This window comes from Myotis lucifugus, unplaced genomic scaffold, assembly GCF_000147115.1.
Source record: "Myotis lucifugus unplaced genomic scaffold, Myoluc2.0 scaffold_1004, whole genome shotgun sequence".
NCBI classification, from domain to species: domain Eukaryota; kingdom Metazoa; phylum Chordata; class Mammalia; order Chiroptera; family Vespertilionidae; genus Myotis; species Myotis lucifugus.
The window spans coordinates 41,979-54,804 of NW_005872052.1; the positions used below are offsets into that span (position 1 = coordinate 41,979).

The 12,826-nt window shown below is 50.6% G+C and overlaps 1 long non-coding RNA gene across 1 annotated transcript in view; it reads right to left on the bottom strand.

The window, feature by feature from the left end:
* LOC111824171 overlaps positions 1 to 12,826 on the bottom strand; it is a 14,719-nt gene that overhangs the window by 876 nt on the left and 1,017 nt on the right. Inside the window, exon 2 of the long non-coding RNA XR_002827263.1 lies at positions 7,366 to 7,369. This is a non-coding gene — a long non-coding RNA (uncharacterized LOC111824171). The remainder of the gene's footprint in view (positions 1 to 7,365; positions 7,370 to 12,826) is intronic.

Sequence of the window (12,826 nt, forward strand, 5' to 3'; positions counted from 1 at the left end):
TGTTTCTTTCACTCTCCTTCCCCCACCGTGGACTATGTTGCCTTTCTGGCGTTTGGGAAGGAATTTGCATTAAATGTTGCTTTTATTTTGAGATGGAAAGATTCTCCTTGTTATTTTCCTCAATCAGATCCTCCACAAAACGCGAACCTCTACATGTGGGAGGCAGGAGAGGCTGGGCTGAACGCTGTGGCCGCAGCCTACATCTTAAATCTGCTGCCACTCTCACAAGCACACTGCTGCCTTCCTGAAACCACAGATTTCACTCAACTTCCCTGATATTCATGTGCAAAAGCTCTATTTCCTAGCCTCTCAAAGTGGGAGAATTTCCATCATTTACAAATGGAACCCTAGCTGGTGGGGCTCAGTGGTTGGAGCATCATCCTCACACCAAAGGGTGTCAACTCTTTAGAGTCACCACCACCATCATGTGGAGGCAGCAGGATTTTAATAATTGTGTGCACCTCCCTCTCCACATGGGGAAGAAACGTGTATGAACGTATGTGGTAAATTAAGTAAAGACAACACGTTGATGTAAGAACTGTCCAAACATGGAGAGAATGTTTTATAACATTTATTCCAGCCAAAGTTTCGACAACTGTTGGGGAGCAAGACCTCAAATTCTCTGGAGAATAACCGTTTGCAGCTGGGTTTGTGTATTTGAAGTTAAGCAGGGAAGGTGAGGGATGACATGGAGGTGGGAGAGAGCAAGGCGGGTACTGGATGCCAGGATAGTTAACAGGAGGTTCTCTCTCTCTCTTTTCTAATCTTTATTGTTGAAATATTGCATAGGTCCCCCTTTTCTCCCCATTTTCCTCTCCCCGCTTGCTCCCATTCCCTCCCCAGAACCTCACCACTCATTGTGTCCATAGGTTAGGCATGTATGTAGACAATTTCATTGGTTGAACCATGTCTTCGGTTCATTGATGTCTTCTCACCCACCCTCCCCTGCCTTCCCTCTGAGGTTCCATGGTTTGTTCATGCTTCTATGTCTCTGGGTCTATTTTTGTTCAACAGTTTATTTGGTCCATTAGTAAGGCAAACTGGTGCAGCCATTATGGAAAACAATATGAGTTCCATCTAAAATTAAAAATGGAACTCCTATTTGACCCAGTGTTCCTACTTCCCTCCTTAAGACCAAGTCCAGGCCAGGTCATCTGGTCGACCCCCCCCCCCCAACCACCATCTCTCTCTCTCTCTCTCTCTCTCTCTCTCACCACAGTCCGAGATCACTTCCGGGTCTCGACATCTGGTCGACCCCCCCCCCTCTTGTGGACCCCTGTCTGGGCTGGACACTGGTCCACCGCAGCAGCCCATTTCTGGGAGTGCTGGTTGACCTGGGTTTTCAGAGAGAAAATGGGGAGGGAGCCGGCCCTCAGCTACTCTGGGAAAGGGGCCATGTCAGCCACCATCCACGCCTGTTTCGCTGTCCCAGCCCTAGAACCGAAGGCCCAGTGGGGTTCCGGGAGAGGACCTGCAGCGCTGTCTACTGTGCCTTCAGCAGCGCTGGGCCTCTGGGCTCCTGGTGAGCAGGAAGAAGTCAATCCCAGATGCACGTTTTCCTCCTGACCCTTCTCTCAGCAGGATCCTCCTCCATCTCAGCCCTGAGGTCAGACCCCACCCTTCGCCTTCTGCAGCTTTTTCTCGGCCTCCAGGGCAGTTTCCATCTCCATCTCGGCCTCCTGCCTCTGAGTGACCACTGCGCCCGCGTCAGTCTTCCAAACTTCGGATGAGCCCTTGGGAGGCGCTTATGATTCCTGCTCGGCTCTTGGACGAAACCATGTCCTTTTGGTTCCACACTGCTCTGCCCCCAGCGGCTCCAACAGGACACCCTCCAGGGACCCCCAGGGGACAGAGAGCCGCCTCCAGCCCGCGCCATGCTGCGCCCCAAGCACTTCCAGTAGCTCTGGGGGACCCCAGGGACCGCCCACAGACAACATGGTCCTGCAACAGCCAGGGCCCCTGTGGGAAACCCACCCAAACACGGTCCCACCATCTCCAAACGCCCTCTGTGCTGAGCACAGACACTGGGCCATAACTGCTTGCACACCTTCTGCAGCACGTGGGGCCTTGTGGCCACATTCTCACAGGGTTTCTATTGTGCTCTTCCTCCTCAGTGGAGGCTCCGAGTCTGAACCCACCAGCGCTGCCCTCTGGGAGCAGTGCGACCGGGGTCATGGGATCCGCAGTCACCATGTCCTCGCAAACCTCAAAGCCTCCAAAGCACTGGGATCCCTGTGGCTCTGCCTCCTCTCCCTCACACTCAGACTGGGGTTCATCAGCAGCCTGAGGTGGAGGGCGCAGGGGTCCAGGAGAACAGGTCACCCAGGTCCAGGAGCACCAGCTGCTGCTGCATAAGGCCAGCCCGGTGCACATGCGCTAGGAACCTGGGCGCTGAGGGCTGGAGCTTTTCCTGCAGCTTCTGCCTCCCCTTTTGAGTCCCCTTCTCTGCTTCTGCCAAATGGGCCTGACCATCTCCTGGAGGGAGAACTGAGGTCCCTGAAGCGCTTGGTCCTGTTCTGGCCCATGGCAACGTGAGGACCAAGAGGGGACAGCAGTGGTGCAGCTGTGGCAACAGCCCAGCTGGTGGCAGGGCCTTGAGGAGGTAGAGGTTCATGGGGCAGCTCACCTGGGCCTGGGACTGCAGGGGCCACAGGGAAAGCAGTGCGCAGGCGCAAAGGAGGAGGCCATAGATTTCTTTGTAGAAGTTCTTGGGAGACTGAAACCACACAAGTCTCTGGAGGCAGAATTCCTCCCCCTCCCCCACCACCTCGTCAAAATAAAAGCCCTGTGCCCTCTCCTTTCCAGTCTCCACCCAAGCAGGTCTGACTTGCTGAGTGATCTTTCCTGTGCTTCTCAGGGGTTTCAATCAGGAGCATAATAACCATCCCATGTGCCCTTGGTGTGTGTGTGTCATGAACATCTGTACCAGCTGCTGTGCCTCTGCTTCTGCATGGTGTCCAGTCCTCTGGGTGCTGTGAGCATGAGGACAAGACCAGGACTGTCACCCTGTGGGTCCTTCTTCTGCAGCTTTAGGGTCACACTCATGTGGTGCCCACAGTCCAGCATTCAGGGGAGCTGCACAGTTGAGTCATTAGAGCCTCTTGTTAGATACAGGTGACGTGGGTCAGAAGATCTGAGGATAAAACTCATTATGGCACAAGTGTGCATGAAAGAGACTCTCTACCTTTTGTTCACATGAGAAAGTTCTCTCTCTTTACAACAGACTTTCTAGCTCAGAGACTCAGACGTCAGCGAAGAATCAGAATCCAGAGATTCCCTGAGGGAAACTGTGACATGAAGAGGAAACCACACAGGAACCAGCCCAGACCTCCAACTGCACCTGCTGCTGGGTTGGTCCTTGTGTTCAGGGACTCTGAATGCCCCCTGGTGGTCAGAGACCTTCCTGCAGGGAGGTTTGTGTCTGGGCTCACACTGACTTCCCCTCACTGTGTCTCTTGCACAGTAATACACGTCCGTGTCCTCGGTGGTCACGGAGCTCAACTGCAGGGAGAATTGGTTCTTGGACGTGTCTCTGGAGATGGAGGTTCGGCTCTTGAGGGAGGGGCTGTAGTAAGTGCTCCCATCATATGTTATGAACCCAATCCACTCCAGCCCTTTTCCTGGGGGCTGGCGGATCCAGCTCCACCAGTAACCACTGGTTGTGATGGAGAATCCAGAGACAGAGCAGGTGAGAGAGAGGGTCTGCGAGGGCTTCACCAGTCCTGGGCCCGACTCCTGCAGCTGCACCTGGGACAGGACACCTGGGACAGAGAGAACACAGTGAATCCTGGGCTCAGATGCAGGGTCCCCATCTCCTCACATCTAAGCCCTGAGTCACTCACATCTGGGAGCTGACAGCAGGAAGAGGAAGAGCCACATGGGAGTCATGTCTTGCAGGTGAGGTCCTCGTCTCCCAGAAAGTATTCTCCAGGGTGAGGAGGCACCTGCATTTAAGTGGACGCCAACTGTCTGTGTGTCTGGTGGCTGTGTGGGCATTTGCATATGGGAGGTGTCTGCACATACAAAGGGCAAGAGGTGAGGTAGGTCCTGGTCTCTGGGACTTCTCCTGGAAGGAGGTTCTGACTGTGCTTTCAGAGAACCAGACCCATCTTGGGGTCCTGGTCACCGTGCTCAGGGCCCTCTCCTTCTACACCAGGGGCTATGCTGCAGGAGGTGGTCAGGAAGTAGGATGTGGGCACAATCAGTGACTTTTTAGGGATGAAATCAATGTGCCTCTGCTGGAATAGATATAGATATAGTTATAGATATAGATATAGATATAGATATAGATATAGATGATATAGATGTAGATATAGATATAGATATAGACTAGACATAGATATAGATAATATATAGATATAGAGATAGAGATAGAGATATGGTTATTGATATAGTTATAGATATAGATATAGAGATAGACATAGATACAGATATTTTTAAAAATATATAATTTTCTTGATATTTAGAGAGAGAGGACAGGAGAGGGATAGAAAGAAACATACACAAGAGAATCATTGATTGTCTGGCTCCTGCATGGGCCCCACTGGGGATGGAGACTGTAAACCCATCATGTGCCCTCACCAGGTATTAAACCAGTGACTTCTTGGTTCCTATGTCAACCCTCAACCACTGAGCAACCCGAGCCAGGCTGGATCTTCTTTCTCTGTCCTCATCTGAGGATGTGTTCATTGATTTTTAGAGGGAAAGGAAAGGAGAGAGAGAAGGACAGAGGGAAACATTGATCAGTTTCCTCTCATATACACCCATACTGCTAATCATACCAACAACATTTTCATTTATTTATTTAAATATTTAAAAATAGATATTAGAAAGGAAGGGAGAATAAGAGAGAGAGGGAAAAATCAAAGATGAGAGAAAATAATTGATTGGCTGCCTCCTGAAAGCCCCACACTGAGGATGTTGACGGGGACCTGGGCATTTGTCCTGACCAGGAATCAACCGTGACCTCCTGGTTCATAGGTCACCACTCAACCACTGAGCTATGCTGGCTGGGCTGTCCCTGCACTTTTAGGATTCACAGAGCTCTCTGTGTACTGGGCTCTGGTCAGCGAGACGTTGGCAACATCATAGGTGACCAGGCCCCAGCCCATCCCTGACTGCCCTCTGACCCCACTGGCCACAGGCTTGTCCACCACGATGCTCTGCAGCTAACAGGCCCCTGGAGGTTCCCTCAGCACAGGTGTGAGATGTTGGAGGTGCTCTGAGCTCAGTGCTCACCTGTGTCTCCACCTGACACAGGAGGGGCCTCCATGACCTGATATCACATGTGGACCCTACATGTGGGTTCAGCAGGTTGGCTGAGTGGCCCTGGCCCTGGCGTCTAAGGGAGGGGCTGGCACAAGAGATGGCCATGAGAGGATGGTGTGGGGGTGCATTTAAGGTAAAACCTACCAGGGCAAGAAGGAGAGGGAAGAGCACAGCAACACTGCATGTCCTGTGCAGGCCCCGTGGTGTGAGACTGTGGGCGGCAGAGGACAGAGGGTGAGGATGGTGTGGTGTCTGCGGAGCTGGAGGCACAACAGAGGTGGTGGGACCATGTCTCCCTTCGGCAGGTTCTCAGGATCCAGGTGGTTCTGGAGGGAAGCGGGACAGGTGTTGGGACACGTCCCCTGGGACCAGGTTCTGAGACCCACAGGGAAATGGGCCCAGCAGGGCTTCCTGCCTCCATCTGGGGCACACGGAGAGGTGGGAGCTTCCAGGCTCAAGGAGGGGCAGCATCTGCAGGGTCCAACCCTACACCTCCATGTGCAGCCATGACACTGAGAGGCAAGCAGCTAATTGCCCCCAAAGGGTTCCTCCTGGGGCAGAGTGAGGGGCCGATCATACTCAGGTGAGGTTTGGGGACGGGACTCCATGTTCCCTGCTAAGCACTGCGTGGAGGGTGGAGGACCTTGCTCTCAGTGAGGGGATAGGAATCCCTACTATGTTTTCCTTGTCAACCCAGAGAGCAACCATCAGGGACCTGGTGACAGGCAGGACCCAGATGAGAAGTCGACCAGATCTGACACACAGCCACTTCCTGCTTTTTCCTGCAGAGAATCTAATTAAAGATACAAAGAAGGAAGAGGAACTGCCCCAGGGACTCTAGGAGGGAAGAAAGCATTGACCCCAATAGGAAGCCTGCACCACCCTCCAGGGACAGCCTCTGAGTTGGGACCCTGGGTTTGCTGGTCCTGAGCGCCCCCTGGTGTCCTGGATGCCACCTGCAGCCCAGCCCTACTGTCTCCTGAGGGAGGTTAGTGTCCTGGCTCACACTGACTACCTCTCACTGTGTGTTTTGCACAGTAATACACAGATGTGTCCTCGGCTCTCAGGCTGTTCATTTGCAGATACAGCGTGTTCTTGGCATTGTCTCTGGAGATGGTGATGTGGTCCTTCACAGAGTTGGTGTATTTTGAGCTACCACCACCACTATTAGCGGATACCCACTCCAGCCCCTTCCCTGGAGCCCAACGGATCCAGTGCATGTAGTAGTCATCAAAGGTGAATCCAGAGGCTGCACAGGAGAGTCTCAGAGACCCCCCAGGCTGCACGAAGCCTCCCCCAGACTCCACCAGCTGCACCTCACACTGGACACCTGCAAATACAGAGACAGAAGGTGGATTGAGAATCACATGGAAGCACAACAGGCACAGGCACAGGTCTCAGCGCCCCCCACTCCTGAGAACCACCTTGAGAAATGATCAGGAGGAAAACGAAGCTTGGCACCAAGTCCATGGTGGAGCCGCTGTGGTCCTGTCTCAGGCGCTTGGGTTCTGGGTGTCTCCCCAACATGCCGGGCAAGGGCCCCTTTTATGAGCAGGAGGAGAGCCCCATTTGCATGGAGTCTGCATATAAGGTGCAGCTGGGACCCTGGGCTGCATGCCTGACCTTGTCATCCTAGGGGAGACCCCAGATGGGAAAGGACTCAAGGATGCTGGCCACAAGGGGTCCCGTCCTGACCCCCCTCCCTCCCTCCTTTCCTGAGACCCGTCACCCTGACCCCATTCCTTTGGGGACAGCTTCCAGGATTGAGAGTCCTCCTTCCTTGGGGTTTTGATGAGGACCCAGGGGTGCTCCCCCAGAGGCGCGTGGATGGCGCTTCCTCTCATTCTCCTTCACCCGCCATCAGCCATGTTGCCTTTCTTGGTTTTGGGAATAAGAATTTGAATTGGCTGATTCTTTCATTTTGAGACTGAAAGATTCTCCTTGTTATTTTCCTCAGTCAGATCCTCCAGAAAACTGGAACCTCTACAGGTGAGGAGGCAGGAGAGGCTGGGCTGGACGCTGTGGCTGAAGCCTCTGTCTCAAACCTGCTGCCACTCTCACAAGAACACAGATGCCTCCTGATACCACACATTTCACTCAACTTCCCTGCTGTTCGTGTGCAAAAGCCCTGTTTTACTAGCCCCTCAAAGTGGGAGAATTTCCATCATTTACACACGGAGACCTGGCTGGTTGGCTCTGTGGTTGGAACATCATCCCCAATCCAAAGGTTTTGAACTCTTTAGACTCACCACCACAGTCATGTGGAGGCAGGGCGTTTTTAATAATTGTGTGCACTTCCCTCTCCACACGGGGAGCAAACGTGTATGAACGTATGTGGTAAATGAAGGAAAGACAACAGCTTGATGTACGAAATGTCCAAACATGGAGAGAATGTTTTATAAGATTTTATTGGAGCCAAACTGTCAACAACTGTTGGGCAGCAAGACTTCAAATGCTCCAGAGAATAATAATTTTCAGCTCCGTTTTTGCATTTGAAGTTAAGGAGGGAAGGGGAGGAATGACATGGAGGTGGGATAGAGCAAGGTGGGGACTGGATGCCAGGATAGTTGACGAGATTTGCTTGCTCTCTATCTCTCTTTTTAAAAATCTTTATTGTTATAAGTATTATATAGGCCTTCCGTTCCCCCCATAAACCCCATCCAGCTCCCCACATCCTCCATCCATGCCTGCACTACCCCATTGTCTATGTCCACGGGTTAGGCATATATGCAGACAAGTTCATTGGTTGATCTCTTCCCACCCACCCTCCCCTGCCTTCCCTCTGAGGTTCCGGAGTCTGTTGATGCTTCCATGTCTCCGGGTTTATTTTTGTTCATCGGTTTATTTGGTCCATTAGCGATGCAGACTGGTGCAGCCATTATGGTAAACAATATGGATTTCTATTTAAAAATTAAAAATGGAGACAGACCCAGAACTTCCAAGAGAAGGCCCAAGGCCCCACAGCAGCTTGCATTGCTTCACAGCTGGGCCTCATTTGGGCACCTCCAAACCCCAGACAAGGAAGGGGAATCTGCAGATCTCTTTGTAGCGCCTGCTGGGTAGCCTCAGGCAGAGGTTAAATTAGCACCTCCTTAGATCCAAGAGCCAGTGTATCCAGTGGTCAGAGTGGGACCATCCAATTACAACTCCTCAGATCCATAAGGGACAACTCAGGGGGCAGACTCAGTGAGCACCAAAGCCCCACTGAAGCAAATCTTGCCTCATAAGGGTGTCTTCAGCACAGAAGTTCTCCCACCGTAGACACAGCTTATTCTCAGCCAATTGACCTGGAGGTCAATTCCTCCCAGTGATACCTACAACAATCAAGGCTTAACTACAACAAGACTGTGCACAAAGCCCACAAAGGGGTGCACCAAGAGTGTCCACCTCAGCTAATTGGGGAGGCTGAGCCATTGGGCCCTATAGGAAACCTAGCACACAAAGCCACATAAACCAACACAGGGAAGCATAAAAAATGCGGAGACAAAGAAACAGATCACAAATGACAGAAATGGAGGAAAGCAAATGACTGGATATAGAGTTCAAAACCACACTTTAAGGTTTTTCAAAGAACTTTCTAGAAACCACTGATAAATTTAGTAAGACCCTCAAAAAGTCTGGTGAGACCACCGATAAATGTAGTGAGACCCTCAAGAAATCTAGTGAGACCCTCGAGGTTATGAAAAAGGACCAACTAGAAATTAAGCATACACTGACTGAAATAAAGGATATTATGCAGAGTTCCAACAGCAGACCAGAGGATCGCAAGAATCAAGTCAAAGATTTGAAATACGAAGAATCAAAAAACACCCAACTGGAAAAGCAAAATGAAAAAAAGAATCCAAAAATACGAAGATAGTGTAACGAGCCTCTGGGACAGCTTCAAGCGTACCAACATCTGAATTATAGGGGTGCCAGAAGAAGAGAGAGGGCAAGATATTGAAAACCTATTTAAAGAAATAATGACAGAAAACTTCCCTTACCTGGTGAAAGAATTAGATTTACAAGTCCAGGAAGTGCAGAGAACCCCAAACAAAAGGAATCCAAAGAGGACCACACCAAGACACATCATAATTAAAACGCCAAGAGCAAAAATCAAAGAGAGAATCCTAAAAGCAGCAAGAGAAAGAGAAAGACAGTCAGTCACCTACAAGGGAGCACCCATACGACTGTCAGCTGATTTCTCAACAGAAACTTTGCAGGCCAGAAGGGAGTGGCAAGAAATATTCAAAGTGATGAATGCCAAGAACCTATAACCAAGATTACTTTATCCAGCAAAGCTATCATTCAGAATTGAAGGTCAGATAAAGAGCTTCACAGATAAGAAAAAGCTAAAGGAGTTCATCACCACCAAACCAGTATTATATGAAATGCTGAAAGGTATCCTTTAAGAAGAGAAAGAGAAGAAAAAGGTAAAGATACAAATTATGAAAACAAATACACATCTATCCACAAGTGAATCTAAAAATCAAGTGAATAAATAATCTGATGAACAGAATAAACTGGTGATTATAATAGAATAAGGGGCATAGAAAGGGAGTGGACTGACTATTCTTGGAGGGGAAAAAGGTGTGGAGGATCCGGGAAGAGACTGGACAAAAATCATGCACCTATGGATGAGGACAGTGGGGAGGGGGGGGGGGGTGACGAGGGGGTGGGAACCGGATGGAGGGGAGCTATGGGGGGAAAAAAGAGGAACAACTGTAATAATCTGAACAATAAGGATTTAATTTAAAAAAACACAAAAAAACAAAAAATTAAAAATGGAACTCCCATTTGACCAAGTGATCCTACTTCTAGAAATCTATCCTAAGAAACCGAAAACACTCATCAGAAAAAATTCATGCACACCTTCATTCATCACACTTCAATTTACAAGAACTAAGCTTTGGAAACAGCCTAAGTGCCCGTCAGCATACAATTGGACGAAATATCCATGGTACATCTACACCATGGAATGCCATGCAGCCATGAAAAAGAAAGAACTCTTATCATTTGCAACAGCAGGAGTAAGTCCAACAAGGGGTTAATCTCCAAAATTCATAGCAACTCATACAACTTAACAAAAGGAAGACAACAACACAATTGAAAAATGGGCAAAGGGCCTCATAGGTAAGTCTCCAAAGTGGACACACAGATGCCAAGATGTGCTCTCCTGAGGGTGGTCATGCTGATGTCAAAGGTGTGTTAACCCAGATGCACAGGAACAATGGACAGGGTGCTTAAGGCAAAGATGAGCCTTTTAGTAAAGAAGTCATAGGCCTGGGGCGGGCCCACCCCCAGGACTGCCCAGGGAGGATGTGTGATCAGAGCCTCCTGTGAGGGTCCCGTCAGTTACTGAGATTTGTCAGATTTACGACAGAGCCCCCTTTTTGTTCACAAATATAATCCCTAAAACTAGACCTAGAAAGGGCTTTCTGTGAGCTCTGTGGCTGAGCCTGGGAGCAAAACTAATTTAAGATGGAGCAGGAAATGGTATCTTTGTTCAACTCTCCACCTGCTCCTGGTCAGGACCTTGTGCTGGTCCTCAGCGCCCCCTGCTGTTAAAGTATGTTTCCTGCAGCCCAGCCCTGCTGTCTCCTCAGGGAGGTTTGTGTCCGGGCTCACACTGACTTCCCCTCAGTGTGTGTCTCGCACAGTAATACACGGCTGTGTCCTCGGTGCTTATGGAGCTCAGCTGAAGGGAGAACTGGTTCTTGGACGTGTCTCTGGAGATGGAGGTTCGGCTCTTGAGGGACGGGCTGTAGTAAGTGTTTCCATTATCCCAGATATTCCCCATCCACTCCAGCCCCTTCCCTGGGGGCTGGCGGATCCAGCTCCAGGCATAACCACTGGTTGTGATGGAGAATCCAGAGACAGAGCAGGTGAGGGAGAGGGTCTGCGAGGGCTTCACCAGTCCTGGGCCCAACTCCTGCAGCTGCACCTGGGACAGGACACCTGGGACAGAGAGAACACAGTGAGTCCTGGGCTCAGATGCAGGGTCCCCATCTCTTCACGTCTAAGCCCTGAGTCACTCACATCTGGGAGCTGACAGCAGGAAGAGGAAGAGCCACATGGGAGTCATGTCTTGCAGGTGAGGTCCTCGTCCCCTAGAAAGTATTCTCTAGGGTGAGGAGGACTTGCATATAAGTGGACGCCAACTGTGTGTGTGTCTGGTGGCCGTGTGAGCATTTGCATATGGGAGGTGTCTGCACATACAAAGGGCAAGAGGTGAGGGAGGTCCTGGTGTCTGGGGCTTCTCCTGGAAGGAGGTGCTGACTGTGCCCTCAGAGAACCAGGCCCTCCTTGGGGTCCTGGTCTCCGCGCTCAGGGATCTTTCCTTCCACATCAGGGGCTGTGCTGCTGGAGGTGGTCAGGAAATAGGATGTGGGAATAATGAGTGACTCCTTCAGGATAACATCAGTGTGCCTCTTGTTCCAGAGATATATAGATATAGATAGAGATAGAGAGATACAAATGTAGAGATAGAGATGTAGATGTGTTTGCGGATGTATACATAGGTATAGATATAGATACTTTTTTCTTTATCCTCACCTGAGGATATGTTCATTGCTTTTTAGAGGGAAAGAAAAGGAGAGAGAGAAACATTGATATGAGAGAGAAGTGTTGATCAGTTGCCTTCCATATATCCCCATACTGTGAATCAAACCAGCAACATTTTCATTTATGTATTTATTTGTTTAAATATTTCTTAATTGATATCACAGAGGAATTGAGAGGAAGAGAGAGAGAAACATCAACGATAAGAGAGAATAATTGATTGGCTGCCTCCTGCATGGCCCACACTGAAGAAATTGTCGGCAACCGGGACATGTGCCCTGACCAGGAATAAATGTGACCTCCTGGTTAATAGTTCAATGTTCAACCTCTGAGCCATGCTGGCTGGGCTGTTCCAGCACTTTTAGGATTCATGGAGCTCCCTTTACACCTGGGCTCTGGTCAGCGGGACATTGGCAACATCATAGGTGACCAGGCCCCAGTCCTTCCCTGACTGGCCTCTGCCCCCAGTGGCCATGTGCTTATCCACCATGATGCTCTGCAGCTCACGGGCCCCTGGACGTTCCCTCAGCACAGGTGTGAGATGTTGGAGGTGCTCTGAGCTCAGTGCTCAGCTGTGTCACCACAGACACAGGAGGGGCCCCCATGGTCTGACATCACCCGTGGGCTCAGCAGGATGCCTGAGTGGCCCTGTGCCTGGCGCCTAAGAGAAGGCCTGGCACAGGGAATGGGCATGAGAGGATGGCCAGTGGGTGCATTTTAGTCAAATCCTACCATGGCAGGAAGGAAAGGGAAGACACATCCACACAGGACGTCCTGTGCAGGCCCCATTGGGTGAGAGTGTGGGAGACAGAGGACAGAGGGTGAGGATGGGGTGGTGTCTGTGGAGCTGGAGGCACAGCAGATGTGGGTGGGACCATGACTTCCTTCAGCAGGTTCTCAGGATGCAGGTGGGTTCTCCAGGGGAAGCAGGAGAGGAGTTGGGACAGGACCCCAGGGACCAGGTTCTGAGACACCAATGGGAACAGGGCCCAGGAGGGCTGTGACAGACCCCATCACT